The following is an 18494-nucleotide window of genomic DNA, read 5'->3' as shown; positions in this document are numbered from 1 at the left end:
GGCGCCACACTCCTCCCCCGGTCTCCGGATGGGGCAGCACATAATAGGATGGGGGCAATGCATAACAGGATGGGGGCGCAGGATGGACGCTGCACATAACTGAATGGGGGCAGCACATAACTGGATGGGGGCATAGGATGGAGGCTGCACATAGCAGGATGGGGGCTGCTCCTAGCAGGATGGGGCGCAGGATGGGGATGGCACGTAACAGGATGGGGGCGGCACGTAACAGGATGGGGGAGCATATACCAATAAAAATGCTTGCCACCCAGGCATAGAACGTGTTCAATAGCTAGTATAGTATAATGCACTCCCCATAGGTAGACTCTATATAGTATACCGCCCCCATAGGCCTCTATAGTATATTACACCCCCATAGGCCTCTATAATATAATGCACTCCCCATATGCAGACTCTATATAGTATAATGCACCCCCATATGCAGACTCTATATAGTATAATGCACCCCCATAGGCCTCTGTAGTATAATGCACCCCCCATATGCAGACTCTATATAGTATAATGCACCCCCATATGCAGACTCTATATAGTATAATGCATCCCCATAGACTTTTATAGTATAATGCATTCTCATAGGCTTCCATATAGTATAATGCACTCCCCATATGCATCCCTATATGCCTCTATAGTATAATGCACTCTTCATATGCAGACTCTATATAATATAATGCTCTCCCATAGTCCTCTATAGTATAGTGCACCCCCCAATATACAGACTCTATATAGTATAAAGCTTCCCCATATGCCTGTATAGTATAATGCACCCTCCATATGCAGACTCTATATAATATAATGCACCCTCATATGCAGACTCTCTATAGGATAATGCACCCCCAGAAGCAGACTCTATATAGTATAATGCATCTCCATATGCCCCCATAGTATAATGCACTCCCTATATGCAGACTCTATATAGAATAATGCACCCCCATATGCCTCTATAGTATAATGCACCCCCATATGCAGACTCTATATACTATAATGCACCCCATAGGCCTCTATAGAATAATGCACCCCAAATGCAGACTCTATATAGTATAATGCATCCCCATATGCCTCGAATAGTATAATGCACTCCCTATATGCAGACTCTTTATAGTATAATGCAACCCCATATGCCTCTATAGTATAATGCGCCCCCAAATGCAGACTCTATATAGTAAAATGCACCACCCAAATGGGGACTCTATATAGTATAATGCACCTCTATATGCCTTTATAGTATAATGCACCCCCATAAAAAATAACAGATACAATACACACCTCTCCTCGTTTCCTGCACTGCTCCGAGCGCCCGCAAATCTCAGGACAGCGCTAAGTGAGGACGTCATCACGCCCGGTCAGTGTCGACGTCAGATGCAGTGGGGAACCGATGGGAGCATCGCGTTCCCTCTCACATCATTGAACTTGCAGTGACAGGTGGGGGGCTCGATGCTGGCACCGGGGGCCCCCCCCCCGTCCTACTGCTCAAGGGCCCCAAGCAGCCGTGGCAGTGCAGGGACATCAAGTCTCCCTGCTCTGTCCCAGAGTGTAACCTAATCGGCGTGCTGAGTACGCCGATACAGTTACACTGCCGTAGCTCAGGGTTGATCCTCTCAGAGTGCGGGGCCCGGAGCCACCGCCCCCTCTGCCCCCCCGGTAGCTAAGCCACTGGGCATGAGGCAGTGAGCGGGAAGGCAGAATTGACGCGGCATTGCAGACAGACGAGCAGCAGCAGGTTGAGAATGCCAAAAGCGCGCACAGATGGCCCGCAGCAACTTTGACATATCAGAGTAATTTTTAACGAACCTCTGCACCACCAAATTCAGCACAAGCACCAGGCAAGGGATGTGCGTCAAACCAGGTAAGACCAGAACTGCTATGAGATTTTGCCTGGTATCGCACACCACCTGGCCGGGGTTCAGGTTCAGCGGCACCAACCACTCATCAATCTATTGTTTGATCCCCGTCCACAGCAAGTGTGCCGAGTGAGATCTTTCCCCCAAACAGATGAGTTTCAGAACAGCCTGCTGTTTTCCCCTGGCTATGCTGAAGTTGGTGGTCCTTGGTCGTGCTTACTGGTCTATGTATTGGAGGTTATTTGGACCTTGCTACTGATGGTGTGGCATAGTGCACACCAGATTTTGTCCGCAACATGTGTGTGCAGGGCAAGGATGGCCCAACTGGAAATGTAGCGGTGGCTGGGAACAGTCACCGCCATCAATTTTTTAAAACTGTCAGTCTCCACCAGCCAAATGGCAGCATTTCAAAGGCCAGGAATTTTGAAATGCTAGCATTCAGGATCGGAGCTTGTGGGTGGGTAAGAGGGTACGTTCGCTTTCTCTCCAGTGTTTGGTGGATGGAGAGCTGAATGCTTCCATTGGACTGGGTGGAGATCCTTGGCGACCCTGCTGCTGATGATGCTGTTACATCCTCTCTTTGCAGTGAGCCAGGTGGTCCTGCTGACTGGGAGAGGGAGGAATAGGCCGAGACCACAGCAGAAGAGGGAGCAGGAGGAGACTCAGATCTTCCCTGGTTTGTCAGGTGTGTGATCCACTGCAGCCCATTCTTTGAATTCAAATGCCTTGTCATGTTGGTGGTGCTTATGTTCAGAACATTTACGCCCCGCTTCAACCTCTGATTGCACAGTGTGTGCAAACCACTCGTATTTTGTCGGCAGCACATTTCCTGCAGAAATGCCACGCCAAGGAGCTCCTTTGAGCTGGCTTTGGTGTGCTCAGTTTGACAGCGCGGTGGGCAGTAGCAGATGATGTGCTGGCTAGGGGCCAGCTGCTGTCCTTTTGCACCCTGCTATCTCTTTTGCCATGCAGCTGGGGCAGCATGGATACCTCCTCTTTTTCGGAATTGCTTTTCACATGTATGGCCTTCACTCCATGTGGGGTTTAGGACATCATCGTCTCCCGCGTCATCTTCCACCCACTCCTTACCCCTGCCCTCCTTGCCAGTCTGCACACTTCACAAAGACACAGCAGTTGGCACTTGTGTTTCGTCATCATTAGAGATGATCTGCGGTGGTCCACTGACCGTGTGCACTAACCCTCCCATGTATTCATCATCCAATTGAACAAGTGGTTGGGCATCAGTGCACTCAGTCTCATTTAGGACCAGGTGGATTGCCCTTGTTACCCCAGCCAGCGGATTCACCAAAAATCAGAAGTGACAGCTGCATGATTTGGGGCTCAGACTGCTTGGCTGATTTGCAAGGGGATGAGGTGGAAGCCAGATGACCATGGTCTGTAGGTGCCAACTCTGCGCTTTCAGCAGGGGACTGGGTGGAAGATAATGCAAAGGAACTGGAGGCACTGTCAGCCATCCAATCTAAAACCGCCTCAACGTGTTCGAGCCTCACCATTCATCCAGCGGTACTCGGGTCTTCGAAATTACACAGAACATTCTGTCGTCTGTGTGCACCAGAGGAAGGTGTTTCATTTGGGCACAGAATAACCATGTCATCTCCCTGCAGCAGCTACACTTGTAGTACCAAGTCCATGCCATCTATTTGATGCTTTAATTTTTTCCACCCAAAAAAAAGTGCACAGTAGAGAAGAGAAAGTGCCCAGCAGATTATTACACTCTTACGTTACTCTGCACCAGGCTGTTGAGGCACTCTACACGAGGCTGTTATGGAACGCTGTACCAAGCTGTAATGTCACTCTACACCAGGCTGTTATAGCACTGTGCACAAGGCTGTTAGAGTACGCTGCACCAGGCTGTTATGACACTCTACACCAGGCTCAGAGTAAAATGGCGGCACAACTCACGATCCGGCGTTTATACAGGCTGGGTCACATGTTGCGCTGGTCAATTACACCCATGCCATGGCATGACATGGCTATGATGACTCCAAAAGTGCCCACAGCCTAAAGGCTTGTTGATTTGATGCGCTGCACCAAACCCGAACAGTAAAACGGACTTCCAGGAAAGAGTCCATGTTCAGAGTACAAACCTCGAACTTTACAGTTTGGGTTCGCTCATCCCTAGTTAAAGGTAGACATGAGCGAACATGTTTGAAAAACGTTCGCCAATTTTAAATTCGGCACGAACATTGCACATTCAGATTCGTGATCGGACACTCGACCGTTTTTACTAAAATCAGCCCAATTCAGTAAAAATGCAAGAAATGATCGCGTTTCCACTACAGTATTTTTATGGCTAGGATAGTGGTGCTGTATGAGGAGCAGGGGGAGGATGTGTTTGATGAGAGGAGGGGCTGGGGAGAGGTCAGAGTAGCGGTGTGCTGTTAATCTAATTTTTTTTTTCTTAACTTAATGTGTGCAGATTCTGGCAAGCCAATCAGGGCACAGGAACCATCCACCATGTCCTGACACAAGGGCTTGTGCCATTGGCTGCTGAAGTCACATGTCCCTCTCCACATAAAGAGCGGACATGTTGTTTTAGCGCCATTTTGTCAGTATGACAGCGCAGAGAGGATGATCCTGATACTGCTCCTGGATAGAGAAATAATAATTTTTATTAATATAGCGCCAACAAATTTCACAGCACTTTACAATTACGTGGGGACATACAGTGGGCACGGAAAGTATTCAGACCCCTTTAAATTTTTCACTCTTTGTTTCATTGCTGCCATTAGGTAAATTCTAAAAAGTTATTTTTTTTCTCATTAAAGTACACTCTGCAACCCATCTTGACTGAAAAAAAAAACCATAAATGTAGAAATTTTTGCAAATTTATTAAAAAAGGAAAACTGAAATATCACATGGTCATAAGTATTCAGACCCTTTGCTTAGACACTCATATTTAAATCACATACTGTCCATTTCCTTGTGATCCTCCTTGAGATGGTTCTACTCCTTCATTGGAGTCCATCTGTGTTTAATTAAACTGATAGGACTTGATTTGGAAAGGCACACACCTGTCTATATAAGACCTCACAGCTCACAGTGCATGGCAAACCAAATGAGAATAATGAGCTCAAAGGAACTGCCCAAGGAGCTCAGAGACAGAATTGTGGCAAGGCACGGATCTGGCCAAGGTTACAAAAGAATTTCTGCATTACTCAAGGTTCCTAAGAGCACAGTGGCCTCCATAATCCTTAATGGAATTAGTTTGGGACCACCAGATGTCTTCCCAGACCTGGCCGTCCAGCCAAACTGAGAAATCGTGGGAGAAGAGCCTTGGTGAGAGAGGTAAAGAAGAACCCCAAGATCACTGTGGCTGAGCTCCAGAGATGCAGTAGGGAGATGAGAGAAAGTTTCACAAAGTCAACTATCACTGCAGCCCTCCACCAGTCGTGCCTTTATGGCAGAGTGGCCTGACGGAAGCCTCTCCTCAGTGCAAGACATATGAAAGCCCGCATAGAGTTTGCTCAAAAACACATGGAGGACTCACAGACTATGAGAAATAAGATTTTCTGGTCTGATGAGACAAAGGAGGAACTTTTTGGTGATAATTCTAAGCCGTATGTGTGGAGAAAACCAGGCACTGCTCATCACCTGCCAAATACAATCCCAACAGTGAAACATGGTGGTGGCAGCATCATGCTATGGGGGGTGTTTTCCAGCTGCAGGGACAGGATGACTGGTTGCAATTGAAGGAAACATGAATGGGGCCAAGTACAGAGATATCCAGGATGAAAACCTCTTCCAGAGTGCTCTGGACCTTAGACTTGGCCGAAGGTTCACCTTCCAACAAGACAATGACCCTAAGCACACAGCTAAAATAGCAAAGGAGTGGCTTCAGAACAACTCTTACCATCCTTGACTGGCCCAGCCAGAGCCATAACCCAAACCCAATTGAGCATCTCTGGAGAGACCTGAAAATGGCTGTCCACCAACGTTCACCATCCAACCTGACGGAACTGGAGAGGATCTGCAAAGAAGAATGGCAGAGGATCCCCAAATCCAGGTGTAAAAAACTTGAGGCATCATTCCCAAGAAGACTCATGGCTATACTAGCTCAAAAGGGTGCTTCTACTAAATACTGAGCTAAGGGTCTGAATACTTATGACCATGTGATATTTCAGTTTTTCTTTTTTAATAAATTTGCAAACATTTCTACATTTCTGTTTTTCTTCATGGTTGAGGAATGTGCGGATCCGGGAGATATTTTTGAGTTGGAGTCGGCAGGAAGTGGAAAGGGCTTGGATATGTGGTTTGAAGGAGAGTTCAGAGTCCAGGGTTACCCCAAGGCAGCGAGCTTGAGGGACTGGTGAGAGTGGGCAGCCATTGACGTTGATAGATAGGTCAGTTGGGGGGGTTGAATGAGATGGCGGAAAGATGATGAATTCTGTTTTGTCCATGTTAAGTTTTGGAAATCTGGCAGAGATGAAGGATGATATAGCAGACAGACATTGTGGGATTTTGGTTAGTAAGGAGGTGATATCGGGTCCAGAGAGGTAGATCTGTGTGTCATCAGCATAGAGGTGATAATGAAAGCCGTGAGACTCTATGAGCAGTCCCAGGCCGAAGGTGTAGATGGAGAAGAGCAGCGGTCCTAGAACTGAACCTTGGGGGACACCGACAGATAGGGGGCGAGATGAGGAGGTGGTGTGTGAGTGGGAGACACTGAATGTCCAGTCTGTTAGGTATGAGGAGATCCAGGATAGGGCCAAGTCTGTGATGCCGATAGATGAGAGAGTCTGTAGTAAGAGGGAATGGTCCACTGTGTCAAAGGCAGATGACAGATCTAGGAGGAGGAGGACAGAGTAGTGTCGCTTAGATTTGGCAGTTAGTAGGTCGTTGGTGACTTTAGTCAGTGCAGTTTCAGTAGAATGGTGCGGTCGGAAACCAGATTGTAGGCGGTCAAAGAGGGAGCAGGAGGAGAGGTGGGAGGACAACTCAGAATGGACGTGTTGTTCCAGTAGTTTTGAGGCATAGGGGAGAAGTGATATGGGGCGATAGCTAGACACAGAGGATGGGTCAAGGGAGGGCTTTTCGAGGATGGGTGTGATTGAGGCATGTTTGAAGCATGAGGGGAAGACACCAGTTGTTAGTGACAGGTTGAAGAGGTGGGCTAGGGCTGGGATGAAGATAGTGGTAAGGTTTGGGATGAGGTGGGATGGGATTGGGTCAAGTTTACAGGTGGTGAGGTGTGATTTGGAGAGTAAGGAGGAAAGTTGATCTTCAGAAATGGTGGAGAAGGTGGTTTTGGAGGAAGAGGGTTGAGTAGGTGTGGGGAGGGGCTTTGAGGGCTTTAGGCAAAAGCTTTGTCTGATGGTGTCAATCTTCTGCTTGAAGAATGAGGCAAAGTCTTCGGCTGAAATAAGAGGAGAGGGAGGAGGCACTGGGGGACGGAGGAGAGAATTGAAGGTGTTGAATAGTTGTTTGGGGTTGTGAGACAGGGAGGATATGAGAGATGTGAAGTATGTTTGTTTTGCTGCAGTGAGTGTGTACTTGAAGGTAGTGAGGGACTGTTTGAATGCGATGAAGTGCTCATGGGAGTGGGACCTTTTCCATCTACGCTCAGCAACCCTGGAGGCCCATCGCAGTTCTTTAGTTAGGCTGGTGTGCCAGGGTTGTCTGTTGATTGTGCGAGCCTTGGAATGTGTGAGGGTGGCGACCGAATCGAGAGCTGGAGCGGTTGTGGTGTTGTATAAAGTGGCAGCAACATCTGCATCATGTAAGGAACTAATGTCTGTAAGAGGGAGGAGGGATTCAGAGAGTGAGTGTAGGTCAACGTGTTTGAGATTTCTGCGAGGGTATGCAAGTTTGTGGAGTGGGGATTGTTGCCCCGGGGAGGAGAGAGAAGAGAATGTCAGTAGGTTGTGGTCAGAAAGAGGGAGAGGTGAGTTAGAGAGGTTAGATAGGGAACAGAGGTGGGTGAAGATGAGGTCCAGTGTGTGGCCGTCTTTGTGGGTGGGTGTGGAAGACCACTGAGTAAGACCAAAGGCTGTAAGTGAGGGATAGAAGCTTAGAGGCAGCTGAGAGGGAAGTGTCAATGGGGATGTTAAAGTCGCCCATGAGGATAGTGGGGATGTCAACGGAGAGGAAATGAAGTAGCCAAGTGGTGAAGTGGTCAAAGAAAGTGGTGGTTGATCCTGGGGGGCGGTAGATGACAGCCAGTTGGAGGTTGGACGGGGAGTAGATGCGCACGCAGTGCACTTCAAAAGAGGGGAGAGTAATTGAGGGCGGCAGTGGGATATGGGTGAAGGAGCAGTTTTCTGAGAGGAGGAAACCTATTCCTCCACCGTGCTTGCCGGTGGGGCGGGGGGTATGGGAGAGGTGGAATCCGCCATACGAAAGTGCAGCAGGAGAGACTGTGTCGGAGGGGGTGAGCCAGGTTTCAGTGATGCCGAGGAAGGAAAGCTTGTTAGTGATGAAGAGATCGTGAATGTAGGAAAGTTTGTTGCAGACGGAGCAAGCGTTCCATAGAGCTCCTGTTAGGGGGACTGGGGAAGCAGGGGCTGGGCGGACGGGTATAAGGTTAGAAGGGTTACGAGAGTTTGGGATAGATCGTGGGTAGGAGGTGGAAGTGAGTGTAGGGATGTGGTGAGGAGGGCCAGGATTTGGAGAGATGTCGCCGGCAGTAAGGAGGAGCAGAGAAAGCGCTGCAATGAAACAAAGAGTGAAAAATTTAAAGGATTCTGAATACTTTCCATACCCACTGTATACAGACAAATTCAATACAAGGTAAGACAGTTTAAAACAGTTACATTAGGAGTGAGGGTCCTGCTCGCAAGCTTAAAATCTACAAGGGAATAGGGGGAACACAGTAGGTGAAAAGTGCTTGTTATTTTAGGTCTAGTAATTATAATAAATAGGGATTTTCATATAAGGCTGCATGATCAGGTCATCAGCCCGTATGTTTAAGTGCAATTATCAAGTATCAAGTTTTGCTATCATGTGCATGAAGGGTGTGGAGACAGATGAATAGGAGGGAGCAGATTCTGAATAGTATTTAGAGGGAAACAGGGGAAAGTTAGGTTGAGGTGGTAGGCTTGTTTAAAGAGATGGGTTTTTAAAGCGCAATTGAAGACGTGGGGGCTAAGTATCAGTCAGATCATCTGAGGTAGTGCATTCCAGAGAACAGGCGCAGCACGAGAGAAGTCTTGGAGACGGAGGTGCGAGGTTCGGATTATGGAGGATGTTAGTCTTAGGTCATTTGTAGAATGGAGGGCACGTGTAGGGCGATAGACAGAGATGAGAGAGGAGATATAAGGTGGTGCAGAACTGTGGAGAGCTTTGTGGGTGAGAGCGATGAGTTTATATTGGACTCTGTAGCGAATGGGTAACCAGTGTAATGACTGGCACAAGATGGAGGCATCGGTGAAGCGGCTGGACAGAAATACGACCCTGGCTGCCGCATTCAGGATGGATTGGAGAGGAGAAAGTTTGGTAAGAGGGTGACCGATCAGAAGAGAGTTGCAGTAGTCCAGACGAGAGTGAATAAGAGCGACAGTAAGAGTTTTAGCAGTTTCAAAGGTGTGAAAAGGTCAGATTCTGGAGTTGTTTTTAATATGCAGGTGGCAAGAGCGAATGAGTGATCGGATATAGGGAATAAAGGAAAGTTTAGTGTCGAATAGTGTCAGGCATGCGGCTTGGGAGTTATGGTTGAACCCTCCAAGGTAATTTCAATGTCAGATTAGTTAGGTTAGTAGAGGGGAGAAACACAAGAAGTTCCATTTTGGAGAGATTCAGTTTAAGATAGAGAGAGTACATGATGCTAGAGACAGCAGACAAACAATCCTTGGTATTTTGTAATAGGGTGGAGGTGATGTCAGGGGAAGTGTATAATTGGATGTCGTCAGCATAGAGATGATACTGGAACCCAAATCTATTGATTGTTTGTCCAACAGGGGCTGTGTATAGAGAGAAGAGGAGGGCGCCTAGGAGGGTAAGATACCTGAAGAAAGAGTGAGGTTAAATATTTTAGTCAGGTGAGTGGTGACCACCGGTGAGAGAGATTGTAGGAGATGTGAGGGAATAGTGTCACTGTTGTAGATTGTAGCCTGAGAAGAAGCAAGGAGCTGGGCAACTTCTTCTTCTGTAACAGGCTCAAAGATGGCAAGTGAGCTTAAAGTGCGGCAGGGAAGGGGATCCAGGCACTGAGGAGATTGGACTGGAATGTCCTGATGGATGTGCTTGATTTTTTTCTAGGAAATAAGTGGCCAGATCCTCACTGGTGAGGTTGGTAATGGGGGCTTGTGCTTTAGGGCTCAGGAGGGAGTGTAAGGTTTCAAAAAGTCGTTTTTGCTTGTTAGCTAGTTAAGTGATGAGGGTGGTGAAGTAGGATTGTTTGGCCAGATGAAGGGCAGAGTTATAGATTTTGAGCATGAACTTATAGTGGATGAAACCTCTGCTAAAAGAAATTTTCTCCACTGATGCTCAGTGCACCTTGAGCAACGCTGAAGAAAACGTGTTTGCAGCGTGTGCCAGAGCTGCCATTGTCTGTGTCGGTATCGGGTTGTTCTGCCAGTAGAAGGATCGGCTTCATCTAGGGCACTCTGCAGTGTATTAATGTAGTGAGACAATGCTAAATCTGGACAGGAGAGGGAGGAGATATGAGCTAAATAGGTATGTAGATTGTCCATAAGCTGCTGGGTATTAATGGTACGTGTATTCCTATAAGTGAGGTAAGTGGGGGTGTCCTGGGTGAGGTGACAGTACTTGACAGAGAAGGAAAGAAGGTTGTGGTACGAGAGCGGGAGAGGGGAGTTAGTAAAGTCATGCAGCGAGCAGAGACGGGAGAAGACCAGGTCCAGAGTATTCCCGTCTTCATGTGTAGGAGAGTTAGGAAACTGTGAGAGGCCGAATAAGGAGGTTCGAGATGAGAGGCAGATGGGGATAAGGGATCGTCAAAGGGGATATTAAAGTCTCCCATGATGAGTGTGGGGATGTCACAGAATAGAAAGTGAGGAAGTCAGGTGGCAAAGTGATCCAGGAACTGGCAGGAGGAGCTTGGAGGGCGATACACAACCGCAACTCGCAGAGAGAAGAGTTTAAAGAGTCTGATGGTGTGGATTTCAAAGTAAGGAAACATGAGTGAGGGAACCGGGGGGGAGGGGGAATGACCTGGAAAGCGCAATGTGATGAAAGGAGCAAACCAACACCTCCACCTTGTCTTTTCTCAGGCCTGGCGGTATATGAAAATTTCAGACCACCAAACGAGAGAGCAGCACCAGCGGTGGTGTCTGACTACTGGATCCAGGTGTCTGTAAGAGCCAGAAAATTATGGGAATTAGAGAGTATGTACGTGAATTTAAGTAGTTTGTTACACGCTGTCCGTGTATTCCACAGGGCACAATGAAAAGCGCTAGGAGAAGGCATGCACTGAATGTTAATAATATTGTCAGGGTTTCTATGTACAGCTGGAAGAGAGTTATGTATACTATTGGTGGGTGGCCCAGGGTTGGGGGAGATGTTGCCAGTGACTAGTAGATGGAGAAAAAAAGAGAAAGATCAGGTGGTGCAATGATCTGTATGAACGTTTTGAGTGTTGTGTGGTGGTAGTGGATAGTTTGGAGTCGGTGAGAAATGTCAGCAGAGCCTCAGAGTTATACATGGGAGAGGGGAGAAGGGAGGGGTTGATGTGGATAGAGTGCACAGAATGTGTAAGAGGGTGGGAGAGTTGTGAGAAAGCAGAAGTTAAAATACATATAAAAAGAAGAGTGCTATGACCAATACATAATGCAGTACAACTGACCAAGAAACATGTTTGTTTGAATGTCTTGTGCACCTTACCTGTCTCCTGCCCTGTCCAACTGCCATGTATAACTGCAAGCACTTTAAAATATTGAACTTAATATATTGCACTCGTGACAACGCGTGCTCTCCCTAGTCAGAACTGAGTCTAGCACCAACTGCTCACATTGAATAGTCAACCAATTAGCACAAGACCAGAGCAGGCATTGCTATGGAAGATAAACAAACCCATGCTGAACAGAGAGGCCATAAAACATCAGTGAAAGAGATAGCTTTGAACACTTTAAAACAGAAAAAAAAAAACGAACATTGGAAAAATACCATATAAAAATCTTGTTAGATAGAATGAGACTGCTCACACTTTGCAGACAACATACAAGTGGAAGGATGGATAAATACCATAGAGATTTGACATAGTTAGCAAGGCAGTATTCAGATGGTTTAGATAGATAGGGTCCTGTGTGGCTGGGAAATGAACCTTCCAGCATATCAATCGTGTTTGCTATTAGTGAGGTCCAGGCAGAGACACCAGGGCACATTTCAGCATAGAACTCTGTTATGCACTGCTTATACTGCGCTCCATGCACGAGTACACTTTTGAAACAAAACACCTTTCTGTTCCTACCGTGCTACATTAAGCAGGCCACATCTGACCTTCTAATTCTTTTGTGCTGAGATTCAGTTGTATCTAGGGCTCCACAGTAAAGAAAAAAAAATCGATTTTTTTCTGTTACTACCATGATACATACAGCAGGCCACATCTGAGCTTGTAATTTTTTGGCGCATATATTCTACTGTATCCAGGCCTCATCCACAGTAAAAATTCTAATTTCTTCTGTTACGCATGTGATACATATAGCAGGCCACATCTGAGCTTGTAATTTTTGGGCACATATATTCTACTGTATCCAGAACTCGTCCACAGTAAAAAAAAATCTAATTTCTTCTGTTACAAACATGGTACTTACATACTTACAACACGCCACATCTGAGCTTGTAATTTTTGGGGTCATATATTCTACTGTATCCAGGCCTCTTCCACAGTAAAAATTAAATTTCTTCCGTTACTAACGTGATACATACAGCAGGCCTCATCTCCTCTTGTAATTTTTTGGTGCTGATATTGTTCTCCATCCAGCGGTTCACAAAATAAAATCTAAATTTGTGGTCTTACTACCGTGCTACAGAAACCATGCCATATTTCAGCTTTTAATTCTTTGATATTGATATTCTGATCCATCCAGGGGTTCACACTACTAAATCTCAATATTTGCTGCTACTACAGTGCTAGACAAACTAGGCCACATTTGAGATTTTAATATTTTGGTGGTGATATTCTTCTCCATACAGGGGTTGACATGATAAAATCTAAATTTGTTGTCTTACCACCGTGATACATAAAGCAGGCCACATCTCAGCTTATAATTCTTTTGCACTGAGATTCTGCTGTATCCAGGGCTCACCCATAGTAAAAAAATCAATTTTTTTCTGTAACTAGCGTGCTGCATAAACTAGGCCACATTTCATCTTTTAATTCTTTGGTGCTGATATTCAGCTCCAGCCAGGGGTTGACATTATAAAATGTTAATTTGTTGAGTTACTACACTGCTACAGAAACCATGTCACATTTCTGCTTTTAATTCTTTGGTGCTGATATTCTGCTCCATACAGTTGACATGATAAAATCTAAATTTGTACTGTTCTACCATGCTACAGAAACTAGGCCACATGTGAGCTTGTAATTGTTTTGCGCTGAGATTCTGCTGTATCCAGGGCTCCACAGTAAAAAATCAAATTTGTTCTGTTACTACTATGCTACAGAAACTAGCCCACATTTCAGCTTTTAATTATTTTGTGCTAGTATTGTGTTACAGCCAGTAGACCATATTCCAGAATCTAAATTGTTTGTGTTAATAGCGTGATCCTGAAACCATACCACATTTCAGGGCATAGACTAGCATTTCTAGCTTAAACTTTCATAAGTAACTGGTGGATGAGTGACAGGTGTAGGCCTGGTTCTCGGAGATCTCTGCCAAATTCAGACAACACACATGAAGGAGACCCAACATTTTCAATAATTATGGGCAGATACCACTAAAGTTGCATTAATTTCTATTTATTTATTTTACTCACAAATACAGCCCCAATAATTCCACAGCGCTTTACAGACATTATCAATTTCCCCATAGTGTAAATAGTATAATGGGGCTCTGACACCGCTTCCACTACAAGCAACCCATCAGATGAAGACCCAACTTGAAGTCTCCATATTTCAAAAATTTTTTAGTACCATCAGCAGCACTAGCAACAACAGACACAAAAGCCACGACAAAGGTGTCACAGACTGCAATTACGCAAGATCAATTCAGCACACAAAAAAGTACATCGTCGACTAGTCATTGGAGATCCATGACTTGTTCATCTTGATGAAAATTAGGCAGTCTACACTTTCAGGGGACAGCCAGATGCTCTTATCCATGAAGACACCAACAGCACTGAAAACATATTATGAGAGAACGCTGGCTGACGCCCATGACAAAACTTCTAAGGCGTGATAGGCGAGCTCAGAGTACTCTTCAATTTTTCTAGGCCAAAATTCAAAAGGATCCAAACCCCCCTGATGGCATTGTTACTGAGCTTGAGATACTCCTGCACCATTTTCTCCAGTCGTTCACTACGTATGAGACTTGTACTCTGTTCTGCAGGTCCACGGTCTGGTCTAAAAATGGAGTGAAATGACTCCCAGAATTTTTTTTTTTACATTTATTTTACTCATGTAGCTCCATTAATTCCACTGCGCTGTACAGACATTTACAGATATTAAGGCATTATCGTCATTGGGGTTCACAATCTAAATTTCCTGTCAGTATGTCTTTGGAGCGTGGGAAGAAAAATGAATACCCAGAGGAAATCCTTGTAAACACAGGGAGAACATACAAACTCCATGCAGATGTTGTCCTTGGTGGGGTTGGAATGCAAGACCCTAGCGCTGCAAGGCTGGTAATATTTTTGCGTTGACATTCCCGGGGTTGGAAGTCTACAACTGCGATGCACACTGTGTGCCTCACTGCTGTCTTGGGGAAACCACTCTCAAGATTGTCTTCAAGCATGTTTTGATACTCCAGCATGGGCGCATTCCTTTCCAGGGGGGGAAGCATCTGGCAAAATTTACTCTTGTACAGTTGATCGAACAAAGTGGAAACCCAGTAGTCAGCACTATTTCTAATCCTAACAATAAGGGCAACATTTGTGTTGCAGATAGTGCTGCAAGAAGGCGTTCATAGGTCGGTCTCTTTCATGAGGTCCAAGTCCGTAGTGTATTGGTGGCGGGATAACACTCAAGTTTGCTTCCTCCATCCCCTCCTGGCAACCACAGACAACAGGGATGGGATCATTATCCTCTTCATCTCCTAACTGTTGCTCATCCATCACCTCTTCCTCCTTGTCCTCCTCCATTTGTTCTTGGCTCCTGCACCTTCACTAACAGTTTGTCTGGTACCAAGAACCCCCCTCGATCACTGTAATTCACCCTCCCAAGGCAACCACCTGTACAACGAGAGTCCAGAACTTAGAGATATTGTTAGCCCTTGCACATCCTCCTCCGCTTCCTCTTCTTCTCCTGGGACCACCACCTCCTCCTGCAGACTATTCAAAGTGTACTTCATCATGTATATGACTGGATTAGTGATGCTGATGACGGCATCGCCAGCGCTAACCATCTTAGTAGCCATTTCGAAAATATGTGCAGAAGGGTGCAGAGGTCCTTCATCTGTGTCCACTCTGCAAGTATGATTCACACCACATCTGTACTGCGTTGGGCCAGGCTATGCAAAATGACATACTGTGTCAGGGCTCGTTGCTGCTGGCGCAGTCGCTGCAACATGTGCAGAGTTCACTTACACCATGGTGCAAAATTGCATGTTAACCAGTAGGCTGAAAGATCTTTATAGCAATGCAAGTTGATGACCCATGGATTGCGAACAGCGGAAGTAAGCACACAGCGACCGTGGTTTCTGCAGCAGTGCATCCAGGCCGGGATAGTGGCGGAGAAATTGCTGTATCACCAGGTTGAGGATGTGGGCCATGCAAGTCACATGTGTGAGGTTGCCTCGGTGTACGGACACCACCAGGTCTGCACCGTTATCGCACATGGCCTTCCCTGGCTCCAGGTTCAGTGGAGACAGTTATTGCTTAAACTCGGCATAGATAGTTGTCCACGACTCTTGATCTGTATGGCTGTGATCTCAAAGGCATATTAATTTAAACACTGCCTGATTGCATTCAGCCCTGGCTGTGCGGTACGGAGGTGGGAGGGAATTCTCTCCGCACTCTTGGAATGAGTGTCTGATTAAGGCAGAGGTTGAAGGTGCAGGTGGAGGCCCTAGAGGAAGTGGAGGAGGCAGAAGCAGTGGAGGAAGTGTTAGATACAGAGGTTTAGTTCTCCATCCCCTGGTGTGTAGTGGTTTAGTTCTCCAACCCTAGCTATTTAACAGTTTAGTTCTCAAACCCCTGTTGTCTAGTATTTTAATTCTCCATCTTCCTTAGGGTAGTGGTTTAGTTCTCCATCCCCAAGCGCCCTATAAACCTAGGGGATTCCAAGAGTTGCGGCGCTGCCCATTCCCCGCCTGCCCCCACAAGCACCAGAATCACCTAGTGGCCAGGTGTAATGGCCCTGGTCATGCTTGCTTGTCCAGGTGTCAGTGGTGAAATGCACCATGGTGCATGCAACATGCTGGTGTAGCGCAGGCACATCTTTCTTAGGGGGGGGGGGGATTGGGGGAGTACAACGGCCATCAGCTTTCAGAAACCATTTGTACCCACCAGGCGGAAAGGCATCATTTCCGTGGCCAACAGATTGGAGATGGTGAAGTTCAAGCTCTTTGCTTTGGCATGTGTAGGAGGAAACAATATTTTACGTGACCACAACTGCGGGACTAAAGGATGGCTGCTGTGCTGAGCGAGGGTGGAGTAGGGTGAACATGACAAACTGCTGCACTGTGATAGAGGTGCAGGCTGAGATGTTATGGTGGATTGAGGAAGATGTGGGGTGCTTGGTGTCTGAGATCGGTCAAAAACAGCAGGCATGTCCACTTCCATAACAGCTGACGGGCTCTCATTCACCCCGACGGTAGCGGGTAAACAAGTGGAGGTTCTGAGGCCAGAGACTTGTGTGAGAACACCTGCCACGGTGACGGAGGAGGAAGAAGCAGTAGATGAGGTTGATGAGGCGGCCGGTGGTTGGCGAGGCCTGCTAGTCTGCATTTAAGCACAGTGAGATTCCCAGACTAACGCATGTTGATCGCCCATCTGCCAGTTCATGCATGTAGTAGTTAAATTATTGCAATTTTTGCCTTTACTCAGTGGTTTTTAACAAAGTTGACAGATAAGAGTTGTGTCATCATTTGTGGTCTCCAAAAAGACCCAGGCTAGGCAACCCTTGCCACCCCTGCAAACTGCAGACCAGTGATCGCTGCTGGCCACAGCCTGAGTTGTGGCTGAGGATGCAGTGCTTGTCGTGGTTGGATCACTCCGTGTCTGTGCGGGAAACCGCAATGTAACCTCCTTGTCTTCCTCCTCCTCCATCTCCTCTGCTGAGCTACCCAGCTGCATGCCTCTGGGTTCATACCAAGTGGGATCTACAACCTCATCGTCATCCTCTCTGTTCTCCCACTCCTCACCCTGAGAGTCACCCTCCTCCTCTTCCTGCCCTGACAGCACAGTACAGTCCGCCTCAAGTATCTGCATTGCATCTCATCGGGATCACCTCCACCCTCAGGGGTTAACGTCTGGTGACGAGGGTCTGGATTCTGCTCAGACCCTACTTCATCCGGCCCCGGATCAAACTGAAAATAATGTTGGGCATCGCTGCACATGCTTTCCTCCTCTTGAGTCTGTGAATCGTAGGGAGCAGACCGCTGATGCCCAGGAATAGAATGTGTGAACAGCTCTGCAGGCTTGCCCATCTGTGATTCCCCACAGTCAGTTGGGTGGTTGGAGAGTTGTGATGCGGGGGGAAACAAGGGTAATTGGGGTGCCACTTCTGAGGACTGTACTGTGTGTGATGTTAAGGTTGAGGAAGAGGAGGAGAGGCCACTTGATGCAGCGCTTGCCATCTACTGGAGCACATGCTCTTTCAGGCCTTCATCTACAAGGCGTACTGCTGTGTGGTTGCCAAAGAAAGGGAGCCTGTCCAGTAACAGAAGTTGTCAAAATGCTGCGCAATTGCTCACTGCAGCAAAACAAACCTACTTCTCATCTCTCATATGATGCCTGTCTCACAACCCTAAACTGCTATTCAGTACTTTCAATTCTCTCCTCCGTCCACCAGCTTCCACTCCCTCTCTTCTTATCTCAGCTGTAAAGACTTTGCTTCATTCTTCAAGCAGAAGATTGACAATGTAAGTCAAAGCTTTTGCTTAAAGTCCTCACAGCCCCTCCTCATAACTACTCAACTCTCCTCCTTCAAAACCAGCTTCTCCACCATCACGGAAGATCAACTTTCCTCTTTACTCTCCAAATCACATCTCACCATCTGTGAACTTGACCCAATCCCATATCACCTCATTCCAAACCTTACCAGGGTCTTCATCCCAACCTTAACCCACCTCTTCAACCTGTCACTAACAACTGGTGTCTCCCCCTGGTGCTTCAAACATACCTTGATCACACTCATCCTCAAAAAGCCCTCCCTTGACCCATCCTCTGTGTCTAGCTATACAATATAGTAATATAGCCATATTACTTCTCCCCTATGCCTCACTGGAACAACACGTCCATTTTGAACTGTCCTCCCACCTCTCCTCTTGCTTCGTCTTTGACCGTTTACAATATGGCTTCCGACCGCACCATACCACTGAAACTGCCCTGACTAAA

The sequence above is a fragment of the Phyllobates terribilis genome, unplaced genomic scaffold (genome assembly GCF_046119375.1).
Source record: "Phyllobates terribilis strain yellow unplaced genomic scaffold, ASM4611937v1 Scaffold_9__5_contigs__length_417890890, whole genome shotgun sequence".
NCBI classification, from domain to species: domain Eukaryota; kingdom Metazoa; phylum Chordata; class Amphibia; order Anura; family Dendrobatidae; genus Phyllobates; species Phyllobates terribilis.
Note: the sequence above shows the minus strand (reverse complement) of the source record.